Source organism: Micropterus salmoides, unplaced genomic scaffold (assembly GCF_014851395.1).
Source record: "Micropterus salmoides isolate LMB-PRFRI ecotype aquatic unplaced genomic scaffold, ASM1485139v1 Ms_hic_scaffold_6, whole genome shotgun sequence".
In the NCBI taxonomy this organism is placed as follows: Eukaryota; Metazoa; Chordata; class Actinopteri; order Centrarchiformes; family Centrarchidae; genus Micropterus; species Micropterus salmoides.
Genome location: NW_024044348.1, coordinates 15,070,655 through 15,093,793, shown reverse-complemented (window position 1 = coordinate 15,093,793; position 23,139 = coordinate 15,070,655).

Here is a 23,139-nt window from a genome sequence, read left to right as displayed (position 1 = left end):
CCAAACAATTGCTCTCTGTACTGGAAAATAACAAATTATTTGAAAAGTTTCAGTCTGGTTTCCGGAAGTACCACAGCACTGAGACTGCCCTGCTTCAAGTCACCAATGACCTTTTAATGTCTGCTGATGAAGGTATGTGCTCAGTCCTGGTACTCCTGGACCTTAGCGCTGCTTTTGACACCATTGATCACAACATCATATTAGACAGACAGAGGCACTGGGTTGGGATCTCTGGTACTGCCCTAGAATGGTTTCCATCCTACCTGTCAAATAGGAAGTTTTGCGTGTCTGTAAACAACTATGTCTCTTCGCTCTGTCCAGTTAAATATGGTGTGCCTCAGGGATCGGTCTTACGGCCCAATTTTGTTTTCCTTGTATCTGCTTCCCCTTGGACATATTATCCATAAACATGGTATTTCTTTTCATATTTATGCTGATGACACACAAATGTACTTGCCCGTCAGATCCACAGACCCTGGAATGCTGAGTTCACTTAACAACTGCCTTTGTGAAGTTAAAAAATGGATGTCAAATAATTTCCTCCAGCTGAACTCAGACATAACAGAAATCCTGGTCATCGGGTCTCAGCAGATGGCAAAGCAAATACTGCCATCTGCTGGTTCCCTAGTAAATCACATTAAGCCTGTTGCAAAGAACCTTGGTGTTTGGTTTGATAGTAATTGAAATTTTGAGCAGCACGCCACAAAGCTTGTTCAATCATGTTTTTATCAATTTAGAAATAAAGCAAAAATTCGATCTATGTTAACTTTTAAGGACACCGAGACCATTTTACACGCCTTCATCTCATCACGCCTGGATTATTGCAACAGCCTTTTCACTTGATTAACCCAAAAATCTACTGATCGACTCCAGACTGTCCAGAACTCAGCTGCCAGGCTTTTAACCAGAACAAAGAAATATGACCACATTACCCCTATTTTAGCTTCATTACACTGGCTCCCAGTATGTTTTAGAATTGACTTTAAAATTTTATTGATCACTTTTAAAGCTCTTCATGGCCTCTCGCCTTGTTATATTTCTGACCTTTTAGTCCCATACACACCAGCATGTACCTTGAGATCCTCAGGCAGAGGTCTGTTGTCTGTTCCAGAGTCTCGAGCCTGCCCGAGGAAATCAGGTCAGCTGAGTCAGTGAACTCTTTTAAGTACCTTCTTAAAACATACTTTTATAGGAGTGCCTTTCCCGATCTTATTTGACTTTATTTTATCCCTTTTATTTTATTCTATTTTACTTATTTTATATTTATCTTAAACGTGTATTTTAGTCTTTTCAATGTTTTCTTGCTTTTATCTTGTATTGTTTTTGTATTATTGTCTTTTGGGTATTATTGTCTTTACACTTGCTAAAGCACTTTGTAACTTGTTTTTGAAAAGTGCTCTACAAATAAAGATTATTATTATTATTATATATACCCAGGGAAAAGGCATTCAACATTATCACATGCAAAAACGAACGTGTTCACAGAAGGAGACAAACACAAATTCACTGAGCTTAGTGTGTGACTGATTAAATGACAGCAGATTGGAGGTCACATCCAAGCACACATTTACCATCAGCCGATCCCCATGCAATCACCCCATGAGAAGACCACACCCACCAAACACACACACTCTATGCTGCGTTCCAAACTGCAACTGCCAAATGTAAACAATAAAAATGGCTGACTGTGACAAACTTGTGTTTCTTTGGCTAGTTTATGCACAGTAAACCCTCAGCAGTACACTTGGTGTTAATTAAAAGGATGGACATTAGAATAAAAAATTAGTGATAAATATATGTTACTCTTAACTGTGTATCCTTCTAGCTACATTAGTTGATAATCCTCAAAAGTCAGCAAAAGTTGTAGGCTATATTTCCAAATGTTTTCAAATTTCTGGGCATTTTTAACATTTTCCTGGATAACTTTTAGGCAGAGAAGATGACTTTGAGAGCTTGTTTAATGTAACCAGCTACCTAATAACAAAATATTTCTACATCAATTTACATGCAGAACAAGTTTTACTATTTTATACAAGTATGTATTATTTTGCACGGTGGTGCAGTGGTTAGCACTGTCGCCTCACAGCAAGAAGATCGTGGGTTGGAACCCCAGTTGCCCCGGCCTTTTTGTGTGGAGTTTGCATGTTCTCCCCGTGTATGCGTGGGTTCTCTCCGGGTGCTCCGGCTTCCTCCCACCATCCAAAGACATGCAGGCTAGGTTAATTGATGTCTCTAAAATTGTCCTTAGGTGTGAATGTGAGTAGTTGTTTGTCTGTGTGTGGCCCTGCGATGGACTGGCGACCTGTCCAGGGGTGTACCCCGCCTTTCGCCTGCTTACATCAGGCGATTGGCTTCAGCCCCCCGCGACCCTGTACGCAGGATAAGCGGTTGACGGTGGATGGATGGATGGATGGACTTTACTTTGTCTTTTAGTTTGTGGTTTACCATTTGCAATGTGTGCTTCCATGGGAGCTGCCATTTTTGTGTAAAGTCATTCGGCTGCTACTCCTTAAAGCGGGGTACATATTTTTTCTCCGAGTTCATAAGTAGGAAATCCGACTTCAAGTGGCGTTCTATTGTACTTTTTTCTAGTTGGAGGTCGGAAATTTCCCAGTTCTGAGTTGCCTGGAACGCATAGACCAGATAGAAGGTAAAATGCCTGTTTTGTCAGTTTATCCTTAGCATGATCCATTTAACTATTCTGTGTAGGACTGGCATTATGTCAAAGTGTTGATTTTTGCCTACAAGAAATTAAATAATGCTACAAAGCAAATGTGGAATGATTTGTTTATATACTAGCCTATAGTGATACACGGCAGCCAGCTAACATTACATTAGCACGGATCTGCTGCTGTTTGCTTCATAATGTTCAGTTAAGATTTTTTGTTTGCTGATACTCAGATTGTCACAGCTTCATCTCCATCTCAGTCGCTGTAACTTACCTGACAGATCACATCATATACAATTATTATGCAACACAACAGTGCAGGACAACAACACACAGTTGAAGACCCATTCACTACAGTAACGTCACTCACTAACATTATGGTCTAACTGTTAAAAAGTGTGGCTACAATCTCATTTGTAATATTCAGTTTAGTTCACTAACCGTTATCATCCAATCCATTTAGCTATGCTGATAGTGCTGAGCCTCCTGTGAAAGTTACACAAATAGTTATTGAAAAGCAGGCCAGCGAGCTGACGCTGACATCATGTCGGCTGAATGTAACATCATGAAATTAGCATGGATTAGTTCAGCACCAAGCTGATAAAAATATTTGTTTTTTTGCATTTCAGGGTTGAAAACCAGTCATGCAGTACTTATATCTACTAAACTTTTCAAGTTCTTCAGGAGTGCAAAACCGAGGTTGAGTCATTTTCCCCCTCCGTTTATCTCAGTTTTCAACATGAAAAAAACAAGTTGAAGTTACAAAATGAATTGATGCCTTTAGTTGAATCATTTGATTTGTTCAATAGTTTCTGTTCAGATTGCAGTTAAAAACCAGTTTACCAACGTAGGGAACATACCATCACCACAGTTTCACCTTTGCAACTGTCTCATAATAGTGTAATCTGTCCAGAGGTGGAGAAAGTAATATGGCCACATATCTCAGGAGGTTTCAAAATACTGTTCCTCTGAAATCCCAGAATTGGACTGATTTCATGGTGCGTCACCCCAGATATGCCAATGGAGCGTGAAATTGAGTCACTCAATGTGGAAAACGAAAAAAAAGATCTTTTCTCTTCCCATTTTCTCTGCAGAGAAGAGCAAAGACTTTTTTTTGCCAGTTTGCTGGCACTGCTTTGGTCTTTAATTTCCAAAGCAATGAAGTGAAACAAACCTGTACATTCTAGACAAAAACAGCCATTTCACACATAAGAAAGTGGATGACATTTTGCAGCTAATCAGCAAGTACATGGAGTGAGAAATGTTGTTATTCATGAAGCATGAGGAAAAAACATGTCTCAGTTGATAGATAAATTTGATCATGCAAGTATGGCTGCAGCAACAGGTTTGATCACAACTGCATTTTGTTACTGCATAATATGTTTTGATGAACCAGATGTTATAATTTCCCTGCAAATGTATATCATGCCAGGTATAGCAGAGTGTATATGATACCACTGGATTTTACTCTGTGCTGTTATGTTACCTCCCACTGTTACCCCCTCAATTTTTTGTTCCCAGAATCCCACAATTCTCATTTCTTTGATGTTCACTTAATTTTCAGCTTTAACATGGGCACAGTGTTTCTAGTGTTTATTTTGTGTGATGCTTCCAGTTCACATCATCCACAACCTGTCAGAAAGTTAGAAAAGTGGAATCATTTTAGCACTCTTTTGGAAAATATTAAATACAGATTTGAGCAGACGTTTGATTTTTGCTTCACTCTTGTCATTTCACACCATTTAATCTGTACTGACTCGTGCAGAGATGATGTATCATTTTACCTGCGAATGTCATAGAGAAAAATATGTCAGATGATGTACAGTTACAAAGTCTGCCCAGGCAGGCTGTTGGTGTGGATGTCTAAACACAGGACTTTCACCCAGGAGACCACAGTTTGTGTGGAAAAAAAGTCAGTGCTGACTTATTTTAACTTACGTACGTAAAGTATGGATGTAATTTAACTAACGTATCTAACGTACTTAACCACACTATGACAAAGTAGTTTTGGTGCCTAAACCTTACCCAAACTGTGACCCCTTCACAATGTTAATCACATATTTATTGGTTTTACATTGACTAGGAAGTTCACGACAAAGGTAACCTGACTGGTCCTAAAACATTAAACGGTGTTAAATGACAATTGAAAAGCTTGAAATGCGTTGACATGACACGCAAATGTCCAGAGAGCTATTTAGACGTCTGCCAACCAGCAACACTTCCTTTTACCTTTATCTCTCAAACTACAGACACTTGTCTATCAAGACACTGAGTCATAAGAAGAAAAAGTACACAATTTACTTTGATTTAACCATTAAAAAATAAATTAATCAATAATTCAGTTTGATTGCAACTCTTCTATTACTATTGTGGTTTTAATGATGTACAAGGTAAATGTAAATAAAAATAGTAATTGTCCAAAATGAGCTTGGTTAATTACATGCATTGTGATGTAAACTGTTTCTGAAATAAGTGGAAAAGTAAATTAAGTTATTTGTATCTAATTTTAAAACAAAAGTATGCCAGAGTTGCAGAGATGATATAAAGCAGTTTACACAGACTGGAGGAGAGAAAAGCCGGCTCTAAGGACCATCTCATCTAACCATCCATTGTCCTTCAGCCTCAGAGAAAACAGATGGTGTTGGTACTTTTGAAGCAGATAAAAAGATCAGAATGACAAATGTATTAGTGAACATATAAAGCAATGGAGCACTAATAATTGTTTATCTGAGCTTATTTTGGTACACATTTTCCTTTAAAAGTGTACCAAAATAAGCTCAGATCTTGTATTTTCAGGGCATGAGACAATGACTTAATTAACAAAATAAACAAGACGGCAAGTACAGATCAGAGAGACAGTAAATGACTCAATAGAGACAAAGAGGCAGAGGAAAATAAGGAATTATTTTTCTCGTGCAGTGGTAGTTTGAGGAACGCATTGTCCTGGGTTGAACCCTGGCCTTGAAAAGTGAGCTACACACCAGTTTTTGGGCCTTTCAAAAGGGTGCCATATTGTACTTAAACAATCCTATGGCCATAATAGTTTACTACACACGCCAATCCACCATTGTAATCTCTACATCCTTATTTTTCACTTTTCTATGTAAGGACATGCCTTATACCAATCTGAACATGAAACTAAGCTGAAATGGGAGGATAGATCCAACGTACACAAGCATTTTGCTGGGTTTACCTCATCTACACAAACCACTGTTTCCAGGACAGTCAAACAGATATCACTGCAGTTTCTAAATTTATCATCCACACTGCCATGATCAATCATGTCAAGGGCTACACGTAGGTCAGTGATGCAGAGAGCTCTAAACAATCTGCATTCATTAGGCACAACCTTGACATGGCCATTTTTGTTCTGTCACTTTTATAAGACTATAACAGTAATTTCCCCACCCATATTTTTCTGTACCACTTTTTGGAGACTACAATATTTTAAATTTAACATTAGCAGTACTTAATTAAGTAATACAGTATGGGCTAAATGGCTGGCATATTTTGTTTTCTGTAGTTTTCCATATTTTTTCTATCAGTAATGAATGAATGAAGTGTTTACTGTATTGCCTTGTCATTTCTTTCGTCATGACTAAGTCAAACTTGACTTACTGCTGAAAACATAGGCCTGCTTTACTGTTGTTTTAGATAAGATATAACTTTATTAACATACATTCTACTGATTACTGACAAACCATTCATAGCATTGAAAACACTAAGTTATATTCAGTTGCTGACCTGTCAATTAATTTGGAAGTGTTAGCAAGTTCTTTGTGCTTTGTTTGGAATTCTGATGGTGTTTCTGCCCATTTATAAAATTTAGATTGCATATTGTAGCCTTGAAGACTATCAGTGTAAAATGCTGCAGCACAAGCTAGTTTCCCCCTCTGCGATAGCAGCAAAAAGTCGGGCCTCAGATATTAGAGAGGCAGAACAGTGAAGGCACATGACACTGCTTTGGAGAAGGACATTTGGTTCCTTTGAGTACAGCGTTGAGTCGTCTTTGTCATCAGGAAGTACTTCTAGAAGTACATTCATTGCTGCTGCCATCTCTCACCTGACAAAAATGGCAGTCTGTACAACATAATTTCTGTGCAATCCCAGCTTGGCAGAGAGAAGAGCCAATGAGGATTAACTGTGGTGACCAAGCTATGGGCAGTACTTGATCAGTATGCCATTAGATAAAAGTGATCCTTGACTTTCATTTTACCAACTGAAGAATAGTGTATGGAGCACTGTTGCTGCTGCTCTTTGAGCACATACAAGCAGATTTTAGTCTGTACAGAGACTGACAAGTCTTATGCACTTACAGCTCTGAATAACAGTAAAAAAAACAAAAAGATTTCTGGAAAAGGTTAGGCAACGGAAACTAAAACAATTGTTAAATCATGTTGACAAACATTCTTGTTCAATCCCAAAGCTTGGTTTTCCCAGTCTCACAATGAAATATCACACATGTTTCATGACCCATAAAATGTGACAGCTATGAGTAAGTAATCTAAAATCTAGGTGAGGATAAACATTTAGATATATGTTGGACAGTGCATGGTAATAACCTTTCACACAGCCTCAACCTTGTTTTTGGCAGTGTTCTCCACCTGTTTTCATGGTTCGTAGAGGTTGTCAGCAGTGTCTAGTCAACATCAAAATGTTTGGGTACAAGGATATAGTTAAAAATGCCAAAATAACAAATGCCTCCTTACCATCCTATCTCACTGCATGCGAGCAGCAAAGCTCACATCGTAAGAGTGTGGTAACACCACATTATGTCTGCCACTGAAACCTCTATCTCTCCGCTCACCGTGGTGACCATCAGAAAAGATACACACAGATGGTCACACAGACAACTTGGCACCTTCTGGCTGAGAAGGAAAAATAAAAATGGAAAAAATATGAACATTTCATTACTGTGTCATTTGGCAAAGGGATGATGATTAAAAAGATAAGTCCCTGTGACTAGTTTGTTTTATGGGGCATGCACAGTTTAGTTCAGGGGTGTCGATTATTGGCAAAACAACATACACATTTCTTTTTTAGCTGCTAGGGCTAAGATAATCACCTATGACTCACTGAACAATGGCAAGCATAGTTCATTAATAAATGTAATTCTTCAATAAGATAATGTTCACTTGATGTTAGGTTGACAAACTGTTACCCTAAGTGTGTTAGCTTAAATTGTTAATGCTAACACTGCGTGTTTCATGAGAGGATTCCAAATTGTTGAAAATATGCCCTTTTACAGCAAAGCAAATTACATTACCATGCTGTCAAGAACAAATAATGCACTTTAACATTCATATTTTAGTTTCTCTGACAGATAGTGTGAAAGGAACATTTAGGCTTACGTAACTCGAGAGATGAAAAGCACTTGACCATGAACCTTCATCTTATGCCAGTGTATTAACTTGACTTTAAACATTATACACAGTCTGTCACTGTTTCATAATAACTATACTGTATAGAAGTTGAGATCTGGTGACAAGGTTGAACATAATGAGATTCGCCTTCTGGATTTATTATAGCTGACATGAGTTTCTTCTCTGGGTGGACACAGTTTGGTGACCTCCACTTATAAATCCACTTTAAATCACTTGAAACCTCAAAGTACCGAACATACATTTTCAACAGGACCGCCTTATTGTCAGACGAATTACGAATAATTGGACACCAAAAAAACAAATCTTCTGTACACAGAAAATGGTTTGTTGTCTTGTTCTTTTCTCAATCTTCTTTACCTGAAGCCCTAATAAACAGTTGCTACATGTTTGAGGTTCATATTCATTATGCATTGATTACTGGAATTTGTGGTAATGAAGTAATTTCTCTGCATCTCTTTTAAAAGAGGGTATTGATTTTCATAAAAATGAATGAGAACCCGATTTAAGTCATGATGGCATCTCTTCTTGTACGGTGTGTTTATTTGATTTACGAGGCTTGCAGCTAATCAAATGACATGCATTTGATAGGAGCAGTTGAAGACTAAATGAAGGCAATGGAGAATAAATAAAGTAGTGTTCCATCACCATTGTCTCTTGGGAAAAGGCATGAAATGGACTGCACTTTTCAACATCTTATCAAAGGTTCTGTAATGGCTTGGAGGAAGTCACAGGCATTTGATGAAGTAAACAAGTGATTCACATGCCTGTTAAAGTTGCTTGTTTAAACGGGCCTGACAATAAAAATTCAAGTTGTTGTGATTCACGAGTGCTTCCTTGTCCTGTTCTTGAATCATGTTGTAGACCAAGCCCAATTACAAAAAATCCATTAAAATACATTTTGGTGATGTATGAAATATGTTTATGGTCAACAAGTAGTGTCAGCAAGTACGATTTCAAAGATAGATGACGAAAGTGTCTTAACCATGACTTGAGCTGTGTTCTAGTCTAAATAATTAAAGGGGCAGTTGTCCTAGTTGACCATTTCTGATATTCTGCTTCCTCGTTTGAATCCTATTTATGTTATCTAAATCTTAGCTCATTTTTTTTTCATGTTTGTGCAGTCGTATTCTGCTTGGTCATGAATTTTGAATTAAATGCTTTTTCTAATCTTTTCAGGTGCCAGTAGATGCTAGTTTAGTTCATTTTGTATTAGCTAGCATTTGGATATAAAAATGTTTTTTTTTCAGTAGGACAAATGATGATTTATACAAAGCCAAGGACGGCACATTTTTATCATGCCTACACCTTGTTTATTCCCTAAAGTTTTCCTGTTGAGGAATGAGGAAAGAAAAACATCAGTGCATACAAAATACTGAAGTACAGCCATGGCAACCCCATATTATCTCCAATGTATCTACAAATTCATTGTGAGTGGCTCTAATCAGTGATTAGCCTTTAGGTAAAAAACCCAGATTTTTCAAGAGCCTTATCAGATGAGGAGAGCTCTTATCTGTGTGACTCTATTGATTGCTCTGTGCTCTAACAGAGGTGTATATGAAATGGCACTCAGGAGCAGGAAGAAGGTGCTTGTATCTACGATCCCCATACCATCATGTCATCAGTGAAGCACTGATGGTTATCAGTTTCTATTTCATACTTTTGTTATAATCCTTCCTCTCTTTGTGCTGCCTACAGGTAGGGAGATCCTTTTCCTTTGAAAATACTTTGAATATGTGGAAAAGGTAAAGATGATATGCAGCAATTTAAGTTTTAACAAGTGAGAATGCTTTGCAGAATGACTCAACTTTTGTGACTTATATCGCCATGCTTAATAAAGAAAATGTCCGTCCCTTTCTAAATTGCAGATGACACATTCATTCTGTGAGTCTTAATCTTATAAGCGTATTACAGAGTATACGCCCGAAGCAATTATGCGTGATGAGAAAAGGATGTCTGTGTTGTGTCTTGTTACATTAGGAATGTAATTCTTCACACAAATCATTTACATGTGACCTAACTGCGACCTATGTATCTCTTTAGTGTTGCTTTCCAAGATTTACTTTCCCCTCATGCCACGACACCTCGCTAAACTTATTATACATCTTTCACTCTTCAGACAGAAGTTTAGAAAAGTTCATTTGGGAGACGGAGACACACAAAGTAAAGTATTAGGAATGAGTTTGTTAATGATGACATGGAGGTGCACAAAGAAAACAATCCAGAATTATAATAGAAACTCTTGGGACTGACATTTCTGGCAATCACACTCTGTATTCTGAAAATATAGTACATCACATAGTACAACACACATCCCCAAAGGGAGCAGACTGTATTTTCAAACTGAAGGGCTCATGCAAAAAATGTGTATTTTTCTGCTGGGGTAAGTAACATTTTAAACTGGTATTGCAGTTTGATAGGTCATTTTCTTATGTGCAATATGTATGTACCTCTGACAATCCATCCGGTAAATACAAGAACTGCAGTACTTTTGTGATCAGAATTATTTTCTTTTTCTATTCTTAAAATGAGCCTACTTCACAAGAATTAGTCAAATGAGGTTGCTTACTAAATCCTTGTGTAACCTACTTCCACTTCAATCGGTCAAGAAGTACATTTATTTCACCTGAAGAGAGCATGATGCCAATGTTCACAGAGGCTTCTGCCCATCTTCTTTTGTCTTAATATTGTCAAGACTATTGTTGACTGGGTGCTATCTTCCAGCTTCCACAATCCAGCAGAGGTTCACTTAACCTCTTGAGGGATTCAGTGTGGATCATCCCTTGTCACAGTTGTATAATATAGGCCAGGATTAGGAACTTAAAATAATGAGCAGAAAAAGCAGTTGGGGCGGTGGGAAGGAGACACTTTTGAGGTAAAACTCTAAGAAGACAATTATAGCCTGACATCTCTGAATTGTTTATCAGAGTGGCTTGAGATTTTGAACGCAGCAGAGCAGATCAAAACAATTATTTCCTCAGTCATGCCACACTTGACATGACAATGCAGAAAGCCATAATCATTTCAGTCCTTAGCCACCATAATTAATAATAGTCCCTTTAAAACACACGCTTAGGAGTACTCTGCCCCACAGGGGACAGGCATATTTAATTATTCTTCTTAATTAGTGGTCTGAAAGTGTATCTGATTAAGCTGTAAGATGGGTCTTTGACTAATTCAATTTGGACTGTAGTCTGCAGTAGTTTGAGTGCATTTGGCCACTGACTGAACAGTTCCTGCTGTGCACCAAAGGATAAAACACTCAGGCCAATAGGTCTTACCTGTGAGATACAAACTAGTTGATCAGCATGATGACCATGTTTCCCACACTGCAGTCGGTCAGCGAAATTGCATTTTGCTGTTTCTCGGATACAGCATCAGATATTAGCTTATTTAGTGAGTGTCTACACTGAGCTTGATTTAGACCTCCAATGACCACCTACTGTCACACAATATGTTGCAGTTTGATTATTTGATTATTATTTGAAATACCCTTTAATTTGAATTAAACCAAGCGTACTTCATCACTTTGAAATTTTGATAATAACCAGGTTCAGCTAGAAATAGCCCTTTGATTAGAATTTTAAGGCCTCGATAAAAGGAGGGCATTAAGGAATAATATATATTTTTCTACATGTCCCTTTAAGTCATCATTTATGTTTTTAATATCCTTGTATAGATGCTGCTCCTTTATGTTGAAACCGGACTGTTGATACTAACAGATCCTCCGAATTAACTGTTAAGTGTTTTCTGATCTGACGCATATATCAACAAGATATTGTATGTCTGTGTCTCCAAAACCATTACAAATCACCGTTGACAAGTAAATCAACAGTAAAAAACTACACTTTGTAAAAGGTTTGGTTAAGTTTAAGGAAAACCATGATTTAGTTTAAAATTACTCCTTCCCAGCTGTAGGTACCCCTCTAGCACAATGTTTTGATGTGCTGTCAGTGTCACATGACATAGTGTAGAGAGTAGAATAAATCCACTTAGGGAGGAGGTTAGGGTGGCTGGATGTCTCAAACACAAGACTTTCACCCAAAAGACCACTATTTGTTTCCCATGTGAAACCAACAATCACTGTTGAATTATTTTCTAACTGCCTAAACCTAACCAAACTATGACCATTTCACAACATTAACCACAAGTTTTATTTTGGAAGTCTAACCAGAGTAGGGTGTCCACAGTCTGAAGCATAGGGCCACCAACCAAGCTATTGTAGGCTATTTGATGAGTTGTGAGTGATAACCTGTTGTTGACACAGTGACGATCACAAGTTTAGCTGAGAATAGAACCTCCATGCTGCAAATGAAGATTCCACTTTCAAAAAGGAGCACCATGTGTGTCAAACACTGCCATTGTCCAGGTTTCCTAAAAAAACTATCAAATGGATCAGATAATTTCTGTTCATTTTATAGCTATATGCTAAATATGTGTACATGAATCCCTGTGTGCATGTGTGTGCGTGTTGGGGTGTTATAGAACAGGTCAAACCTCTTTCAGTCAAACTCAACTCTCAAATATGCAATTAAGTAAGATACCTGCCAATGTATTTGATGTTCAGGTCTGAAAAATTCAGCTTCATTCAAGCAGATACAATAGCTTTAGAGGCTTACACTTGACAGGATATCAATATGTTCCTTATGTGTTCATTTGATGAGTGAGAATCTTTGGCTTCTCTTATCATCCTCATATTTTCTAAAGCATTGTTGATTTTTGCTTACATAATCAACAATAAAAGATAACACATATTGTGCATATTATTTGGATGCTGTTCAAACTTCTAGGCCTTTTCCCCACCATTGCTTTTATTTACCTTTGTGAATATCTGTGACCACTGGAGTGTCAGGGCCTCTATTAACAATGAATATACAAAAATGAAAAGAGACAATAAGGAAAGGCTCTTTCATGAAAGATGATATCAACAGAGGCAGGGTTCATGAGAGTGCTTGACTGTAATGGAGATAGACTGCAGATAGCTTCAGGGGGATGTGATTTTATTGAAGCCATTGTGACACTCCAATATCGCCTCTTCTTAGATATGAATTATTGCACCTTTGAGAGAACTGGATTAGAAACATTAAAATCTAGATGACAGCTTTAGCACCCAAAAACAGTTGCATATATCCACATGTTGTATAAGGAGTCTGTGACCTTATTTAAATTATCTAATTTTTGTTCTTTTCCACCCCCTAAATAAATCGCTGAACATGTGCCAGTGTCTTTGGGTGTGTGTTGGTTGCTTTCTCCCGTCATTGCTAATTAATTAGATTGCTGGCAAAGGGCCAGTCATGCTCATTTGCCCTGTGATCTTCCAGACAGACACCATTTAGAGCCAAACGCTCTTTTACCCTCTATTCATTTATGCGCTGAAATTCAACCATACCTCAGCTGCTGTACACGGTCACAGAGGTCAAAGGTTATAGACTCAGTGATAGGTTAAGCTCGCCAACTTTCAGTGTGGCATGTGCAGATAGGACAGACAGAAAGGAAGCTGTGGAATGAATGTAGAAATAGACCGTGTGGCAGTGTGGAAAGCAGCAAGGTCAAGTGTTGTTGCCTGCCCTGTCCTTGTCAACACCTTTTTTTAAGAAAAAAGAAAGGCTGGTTTAAATTCATGTCATGTTTGTTCTTATCGACTGTGTTTCTGCGCAGTAAGCTGCGCATGGAGTCATGAATATATAACTTAGCATTTAGCATGTGTGTTGACAAGTGATAGACACAGTGACCAACAGCATAATAACTAAGGTCACCAATTTGGGACAACTAGCAGCCTACATTTCAATAGCAATGGGTTAAAACAAGAATCTGCAGGGTATTTTATTTTAGCTGGAATCTCTTATTATACATTTGGAAATATAATATATCTATGTATACACATACTATAGAAAAAAATAATGGTCCATCTTGCAGATGAAGAAAACATCTTAATGATCTCTTCGCCGTCTGGCTTGACCACGAACTTTGCCGTGTTGGGTTCAGAGTCCATGAAGATGACTATATTTCTGTAGGTTACTTTGGATTTTCGCCAAAGCTATGTCAGTTAATCTTAACTCCTCTTCACAAGACAAAACATTTTTTCCTGTCTATAAATATTGCAGACCATGAACTGTATCGCAACTCTGTGCCCTGTAAAGAGTTAGTAGAACAAGAATTATAGAATGGGGAAAAAAGTTATTGTTTTAAATAACCTTAGGGATTTTTTCCAAAATTTTAACAATCAATCTAAATCTGTTCCAGAAACTAAGTTAAATGCTACTCCGTATTTCAATCAGGGCAGACTTTGTATCTTTGAACAATAATAATTTATTGAAATGTGTAAAATGAATATGAGAAATGTGAAAAGAAAAGAATTAGACAACATAATGATGATGTGGTATTTAAAGCTGCGGTTAAGCCATAGAGATATATAGGTATAAATGTGATAAAACTTTGTGTAAACTAAAGGGTGGATACCCCATTTTAGCTGTTAAAGGGCAGGAAGAGAGACAGACTATATGAAGGAGAGAGAGAGTTGTGAATGAATGAAGCATAAAGATAGTCCAACTGATTGAACATACGCTGAGCTTCATTAGGGCTCATATATTGCAGAATCAGGTTTCATATTAACTACTTTCCATTTTTATTTCACCATTTTTCAATCTGTCCTGTGATACACCACAAACTGTGTGATATTCTTTACATCAGAGTGTAAAGGCTTGACTTCATGCTGTACACTCCCAATTAATTGTAATGGGCCAGGAGGATTGCTTGCCATTTCCATAAAAGAAATGAAAGAGCACTGGGATTTTACAATTCTAGCTTTCAAAGTTTAATGTTTGTAATGCTCACTCGGTGTGACCTTGGCTTTTCCTTGCCTTTTCATGGCCAACCTGGACAGAGGAAATACAAAGAATGAAACAGAAGAGATCCGTTGAGGACTCTACGACAGTCACACTCTTTATCTTTCACTCATCTGTCACTGACTGTTTCTCCTCCACCTCACTGGCAAAGCAAAACACGGCCTGTGGTTCTCCATTCCCTCGGCAGGGGCCCTTGCTGACCCCCCAGCAGTAATTTTAGACTTCATGTCGGCTGTGCCAGAGAGCCAGCCCCAGCTAATTCAAGGTCATTCTAGTTTTTATTATTTTATTTTGGAGAATAGAAGTCAACCTGTTCTCAGGCACTGTGCCATGTTAGAGACAGCTGAACCATTGCATTGTATTTCTGTAATAATTTTGCCAGTGTCTGTAGCAGTCTGTTATCCATATGTCTATTTCTCTGTTCTGGTTTAATATAATATTTGAGTGTTAATTTCACGAGGTGCACTTGTTTTTCAACTGAATTAATGATGCCAAAAGTCCCCTTAGTGCTCATTACAGGATAATATTTACACAAATTTTAACTACAAAGTGGGAGGACTAAAGCTCCTTGTGGCAAAAGCTGCCTCAGGGAGCTATGAGACAGGCATGCATGACACGTGAGCAGTTGGACACTACTTGCTCCCCTGCTGATGAGCGAAATGCTGGTCCCTTTTGAGACTGAATAATAAAGTAAAAGCAGGTCTGACTACAAGCAGGGGAGTTGGGCTTGCAACAGTAGTGCCAGTTATCTGTCATATTCTTGTACGCAGTCATGTTCGACATTAACAGTAAATGTTGAAGAGATGTCAGATGCCTCTCATTGTCATGCTGTGTCAGAAAAGTTAAAGTGTGACCATGAAATGTGTTTGGACAGCTTTGGTGTCGCTACCCATTCCAGGGGACATCATCCTTCTACAGACAGTGCGGTCAGAGTTTTTTTTTGTAAGGACTGACATCTACATAGAACCAAAACAGTGGTTAAGAGCGACAGCTCACTTTTTTACACTAATACTTGCCACTGGCCACTGTGAATATCTTGGTCTTGATCCAATGGAGAAAACCAAAGAAGCACTTTACAAATGAAATAAAGTTCTGTAGACTGCAATGACAGCATTATTTTCCCATACTACACCAGTGCTAAATCAATTAAAACTAGAAAACTTTTTACTTATTACATTTGTTTTGATATCATATATACTTTAAATGTAACATTTATTAAAGATTAATCCTGTTTGACAGCTTATGACTTTTATTTTTGCTAACACTCTTAGTGGAACAACATTTCTATTAAGTTATTCCCTTGTGGTGCTGTAGAGGCAGCCTGCTTTTATTGGTATAAAATAAAAACGTTGTTTCTGAATGACTGATGCAGGCTCGTGGCTCTTGGAAAGCCGAGCACTGTTTAACTTCCCTCACAACTTTCGGAGATCGATTTCCTCCTCCTCACTTCCACACGATCACATCATTAGATTTGCCTGGTTAGGTGACACCTACACATCTGACGGGTGATGGATGTTTTATATATAGAGACCAAATGAAACCACCCCCCACCACCACTTCCACACCTTCCTGTCATACACACACACACACACACACACAAATCTGATGTTCCTCCTATCATCTTCTATCAGAGAGGCAAGATAACCTCAGAGCCAATGACAAAGTTTGACAAATGGCTTGTCTCCAAGCACCTGCGAGAAGATGGAACTGACAGACTCCTTCACCTTTCCTCTTCCTCCAAGCCTTGGGCTGTGCCAAGCAGGCATAAGTGATATACTGTAGGACATGGCTGGGTGTAAGTCATGCTCCTTCCGTTTCTTCCAGATTGTGGGGGTCTCCATCTATCATTGTCAGTCACCTCTCTCTCTTTGCCTCTGTCCGTCTTACCCGCTCTTGTCTTTCCTATGAGCCTTGTCTCTTTACTCATTCACCCAAAGGTCACTCTTCCGTTTTTCCATCCCCAATGTTTCCTCTCTCTGCCACTGGAGCAGTCTGCAGATATCTATAGCACCGTGCAGATGGTTGGTAATCTGGCCTGAGGTCATTATGAATCCTAGCCAGGGCCCTGACCGAGGGCTACTCTCCCCTTCTGTCAGTCCATCACCATAAATGTGGCCTAAAATGAGCCATTCATCTAAATTTCCAGACATTTGGCTTTTCTTGGCAAATGTAGCTCAGCTATTTTTCCTGGAGAATCTGAATCCATGCGCTTTATTTAAGCAGACAAAGATGGATATGTGCTTGAGTTGTGGACAAACTGCATGCATGCACACCGACTCTCCCATATATACTAGTATTACCCCACCAGTACCATTTTGTGAGCTAGCTTATCATAAGGTGCAGTACTGAAACACTGAACATTAAAGATTTTACATGCCACCTGGCCAAACTGTTAAAAAGACAGAAACTACATATTATTCTGATATATGGCGTAATAAGAAGTACCACCGAGCCTAATGTAACATTCAAAGTCATGTAAATAATTAAATTTAATTTTTAAAACGTCAGATGGGAATCTTATAATTCCTAGCTCATGATTTTCCATGAGTCCTCGCCCCTGGTCCCTTCCCCCCCACCACTGTCACTGACACTGTATCTGATTTTCATAATCTCAGCACCCTCCATGCATCATTCACGCTGTTGCCTCCTGTTTCATCTCTTCCCCTCATTATCCTGCCATGTGCCAAGTCCCTCCACCAACCCCAGCCTCTCACCTGACAGCCTCCGGTAGTCTCCGCCCTCCTTCCTCTCAATGTTCATCACCATGTGACATCACTGACCTTCACCGGACGTCGTTTCCATTAGTTTGACAAATCTGGTGCATCAAAGCAGCTTTGTTGACATACAGGTGTAGAATCACTGCTGAATGGAATTCTCATAATGAAAACGACGAAGGAAGTGATGGCGTTTGTTAGGAGTTGGCATTTACAGATAGGTTCAGTCAAGGGCTGCTTTTAACACAGTCTTACAGGTGCAAGACCATGTTTCGGACATCGGACGAAAGGCGGGGTACACCATGGACAGGTCGAAAACACAAACAACCACAAAAACATATTGACAGTTGATGTTTTGCAGATAGACTGTACATACAACATGAACATTTTGTTGGCAGTAAAATGTTTCATCGTGAGGTCAATAATGGGATTGAATTTCCTCTGAATTTTGTTTTGTATGGATGTGTTTCATAGGAGACACAGTTGGGTTTAGTTTGCGTCTAGGGTGTGTGTGTGTGTGTGTGTGTGTGTGTGTGTGTGTGTCAGTTACTTTACTTACAGAAAGATACGCTGGTGTGATCTTTGGAGGCAGCAGTGACTCCATCATTGCCAATGTGGATGAGAGAGAATCTATGACTGCCCAAGGAAATGGTATAGCCACATGAACAGATGACCCAGTGATAAGACACTTTAATTTGTATTTCTTCGTGTGTGTATGTGTGTGCGTGTGTGTATATGTATGAAGCTGCATGTTTTAATGGGACTATGACACAAAATTTTATTTAGTGTCTCACAGTTTGCTGCTGTTGCGAAATCACACATTTTAATCCTGCCTTGGCTCTGAGTCATTTCTATTCTACCAGTTCTCTTTAAATGCCCAGAAATCTAATTCAGATGCCTTTAACAACTCTAATACATTAATGTGTTATAGCCACAATGCAGAGGTAAGAAAATAGAAAGTAAAATACAGATTTTGCTATGCAAGTTTCACACTGTGTCTCTGACCTTTGTGAAACCATAGATTCTTCCTTACGCTGACTAATCTGAAATAAAGGAAAGCTCTGAGCCATTAAAAAAAAATACTGTATGTGTTTGGGTGTGTGTCAGAGAGATTGCGAAAGAGTGTTGTTTTTGTTTGTTTTTTTTAACAGTTTTTTTACTTTGAGTCTTCAAGGCACTGTGATTGCAAGGTTCATCTCACAAGTGTCTCACAGTATGTCCTTTTTTAAGTTACTGAAGAAGCCTTTCACATGATGATGAGTCCACAAACCGCAAAGGGCAAGGTTGTGACTTTTGTATCCCATTGCCTATCTTTCCTTCGAGCATGCACTTGATCTTAACGCAGAAAGACAGTGCAAACTGCTTCCATCAGATTCGAGCCAGGATGTGCAAGCAAGCCTGCCCTTCCTATGCTGTTATGAAGCATGGAACTTGATTTTTTGTGGAGTGTGCACTCAGACCACAGCCTCCACAACACATTCCAAATCTACTCTTGGGTTTCTTGAAGGACAAGCCACATTTGCTCTTTGGCAATAGATATGCTTTTCAAAACAGCAGTCAGTGGAACAACAGTGAAGTACGCCCTTTCCATGACAGAACCCTCATCCATCATGAGGACAAGCATCCCAAGTTTATTTCCACTCCAATTCTTAGATTTACGTGAGAAGATTGCACCTTGAAGTGAGTGAATACCCTGTTATAAACCTTTAAAAACTACATTGATTTTATGTTCTTTTAAATTTTTAGACACAAGCTATCAGCGTGTGATTCATTTAATTTATATTGTACACTTTTATTGACAGATCTGACCATAACAGTGATGAAACATTTTCTTTAGACAGGTATCTGAAGATTTGTTTCATTTTTCAGTCATCGGGGAGTTGGCTGGATGAGTGTATGTGAATCTGGGTGCAGATGTATATATTCTCCTCTGCACTGACCATGATATCAGTAGAAATACAGAAGGATGTTATTTTTTACAAAGGTCCGATCTTCGGGCTGCATGGCATCCATAGGAGTGCATACATGTACATCATTATCATCACCATCACACCCAGTTTTTTGTATGCTTTACAGCCTTGAAGCAACTGTGTATATCGAGTGTGTGTTGCTGATAGATGACAGCCAGGCTGAGAATGGCGATGATGTTTTGTTTATGGCATAATGCAGAGCAAGGTATCAGCAAATACAAGGGACCTGTCATTATCTAAAACACCACATTTCCCCTGAGGTAAAGATACAGCACACTTGCAGACATGGTTTCTGTCTCTCTCTCTCTCTTTCTCTCTCTCTCTCTCACTGTCTTTCCCTCTCTTACTCTCTCACACACAGTAATTCATTTTGCAGACACAGTGATGCATTATTTGTTTAGCTATGCTATGCTCTGAACTGAATGAACAGTGCATTTCAGATCTCCAGGGACTTTGTTTGTTATCTGTGTACGTTGTCAGAGGTATGCGCGCGTGAGGCTATTAAATTGTTCAAAGGTTGTATGTGAGTGTGTATTTCTGTACAAGCGTGCATTGTCATGTGTATCTAGATATACATGCATTCTATAATGTATATTTTTCACTCAGTCTTTTGCAGTCATTTCAACAGCAAGGTAAGCAATCTACTCAATGATTAACTGTGTGGAGTTTTGGCTAAAATATGGACTCTAGTCTAGACATGACAGCGGGAAAATAGGTCCCACTCAGAATGTTTAAAAACAAAATGTGACATGTCACATTAGGGGGATTGTTAAAGGTTCACAGAGCAGCTATTTTCTGTGCTGGCTGTAATGTGGTTCTATTTAGGATGCTGTTTTTCTTTCCCCCCTTTATTCCCTTCGCCTCTCTCCCTCTGTGATCCATATCATTGTTCCCCGGAGAGGGAAGAAAGGTGACAAACAAACCCATTCATCATCAGCAGGTTCTCCTGGCTAAACTGTTATTCGAGCTGAACTCTCTAAACTTTTCCCAGTGGCCTATTGTTTACGGCTGCATCCTCTAAATTTACACCCACTGTTTGTTTTATGAAGTGTCCATGGAGGGTAAGAAAGGTAGATAGAGGCCTGATGTCAGCATATTTCCCTGTCCTGCATCTATACTGTTATGTATGGTTGAACAGGGCCTCTGTTTGGGCTCTCCTCCATTTTTTACATAGCTCTATTGTTTTATACCACCTTGTTTTAGAAATACAGCATCATCATATTACTAAACTCTCTGAGGAGGGCTTATTGTAAATGATTGGAGGTTATTCACAGGACCAAAAGGGAGGGAGGGGAGCTGGATGATTTGGAGGCAGGAGTGAGAGAAGAAATGCAGGAACCTTACACTATATTGGCTTTAGAGGTGAACAGCGGCATTATATGAACATTGCCTATTTTCATCTTCTGCATTCAGTGTAATGAACTCAAGCTGCTGGATAACAGCCTCAATTTAGAGTGAGTTCATTATCTGTAATTGTTCCTTTTATTTGTTGAGCTTTTGTTTCTTAGACACACTAAAAGCAAATGCAGACCATTTTGAATAGTCTGTATTCCACAAACATTCAACTCACAGCGCGACATCAGCATTAGCGGCCATAGTTGTTTACTGAAAAGTCATGCAGGGATGTTGCAGAGTCTGAATTTTAGTCAATAAACCCAGGCACACTGACAATAAAGCAGGCTTGTCTGTTTTTAACGTACACTCAAACAATACACATTATCACCAAAGCCATTATCTGCGAGTCCTTTTTTAATCAAAGTCCAAATTGTCATTGTGACAAATTGAATTAATTCCAATTTTGCTCCCTCTGAGTGACAAGATTCCATTATGCTCACGGGCAGGCTGTCTGGAAATTCTATCATGACCTGATGTCTCTGTGTATATCTCCAAAGAACCCTTTGAAACATAGGCAGTGGTATGACTGAATGATTCATTGCAGTGGAGGAAAAAATTGCAGGATTGTTAATATTATCTCCATCATTCCAAAACCCTATTAAATAAAGGGTTAATTATTTTGCATTTGCCACATCATCATGTATTGCACTGTTTTGAAATGGACTGACATGTATACTTGCATGTTTAAATATATTTGTACATTGGGTTATTATTGCATTTTCACACTGTAAGACAATAATAAAAAAACATGGATATAAATAATGGTGGATATGAAAAATAAATCAACTCCCTTTCTTGAGCTGACCTTTGTGTGTGAAGCTGGATAAGGGTGGGTGGAAATCTATCATAGGTCTGTGTAGTATTTGCTAAAGATTTGTATCAACTTTTTCATTCCTTTCCTTCTCACTATTACCAGCTGCCTTTTTAAGACACATAGTGCTGGATCATTGACTGACCTTATCCAGCAGGCTATTGCAGAGCAAAGATATCTAAAGACTGTTTATGAATTAAATAATTATTTCTTTGTGTCTGTCTTTCATTCTTTCTTTCTTTTCTTCAAACCATCGATGCACTTCATACCACTGGAGGAACAGGCCAGACGAGCTCTAAAATGATCCATCATTGTAAATCTGCCAGCTGCTGTTACAATAAGTGCGCTTGGTACCTGTTTATGATGTCTCTCCAGATGTCTGTCAGACACAGCAGGCATGCGGTGCATTCACAAATCTTCAACATCTTAGTTACAACAAATTAAATAATTATTTGGTAAGCATCCTATTAAAAGCGTGCCCCAAATCTCTATAAATGCTTAAATTATAGATTAAATTGTTCTTTCACTTTATTTTCAAAACCCCTGAAACTTGTTTGCATAGGTAACATGCTGGGTTGTCAACCCTACCCCCATTCACTGCCGTGAGGCTGTTAACTGTAGTGATGTAGTGCCTGTCTTTGAAAAGGCTGTTCTGCATACACAATTGCTTTGCTGGACATATACCTTGTGGCAAGCGTTCTGCTGATGTAGTAGTATTGCAGACAGATGTGGGGGTTACTCTACTCAAACAGGGTCAACATCTCCCCTGTGGTGCTTTAGTGTCCAGCTACCAACTGGGAACCGAAAGAGAGAGAAGAATACAATGGTGTGTGTGTGAATAAGGGGAACACATTATAAGGAAGCCTTGTCGACATGGCTCTTTAAAAATTAGTACTCATTACTGGACATACAGTATTTGCAACTAATAACTGTACATATTTGTCACAGTACAACATTTTGTATACAGTATTAAAAGATTTAAATTGTATTGTGCTTATTCCTCGTGTGTGAGTGTCACTTGGTGTTGTGGGACCCTGACCTTTTGCTGACAGCGTAAGAGAAAAACATGTGTAGTCCCCAGCTGCTTCAACACAGTGATGTCCAAAGGCCTACGCGAGGGTGGGCCAGCCTTTGGGAACCAGCAGGGGGCAGGACAAGGGGGTCCAGATGTGTAAATGCCCTAGAGTGATGCGTCAACAATGGCCTTGGATGACATGACCTACCCTAGGGGCGGGACAATAGTTTGGTACAGTCCAGGGAGTGCACTGGTGGTTTTGGATGTGTGTGTTACTGTGTGGAGAAGAGTAGTAACTTATGAGACAAATAAAAGCCTAATAGCACAAATGATTTCTCCA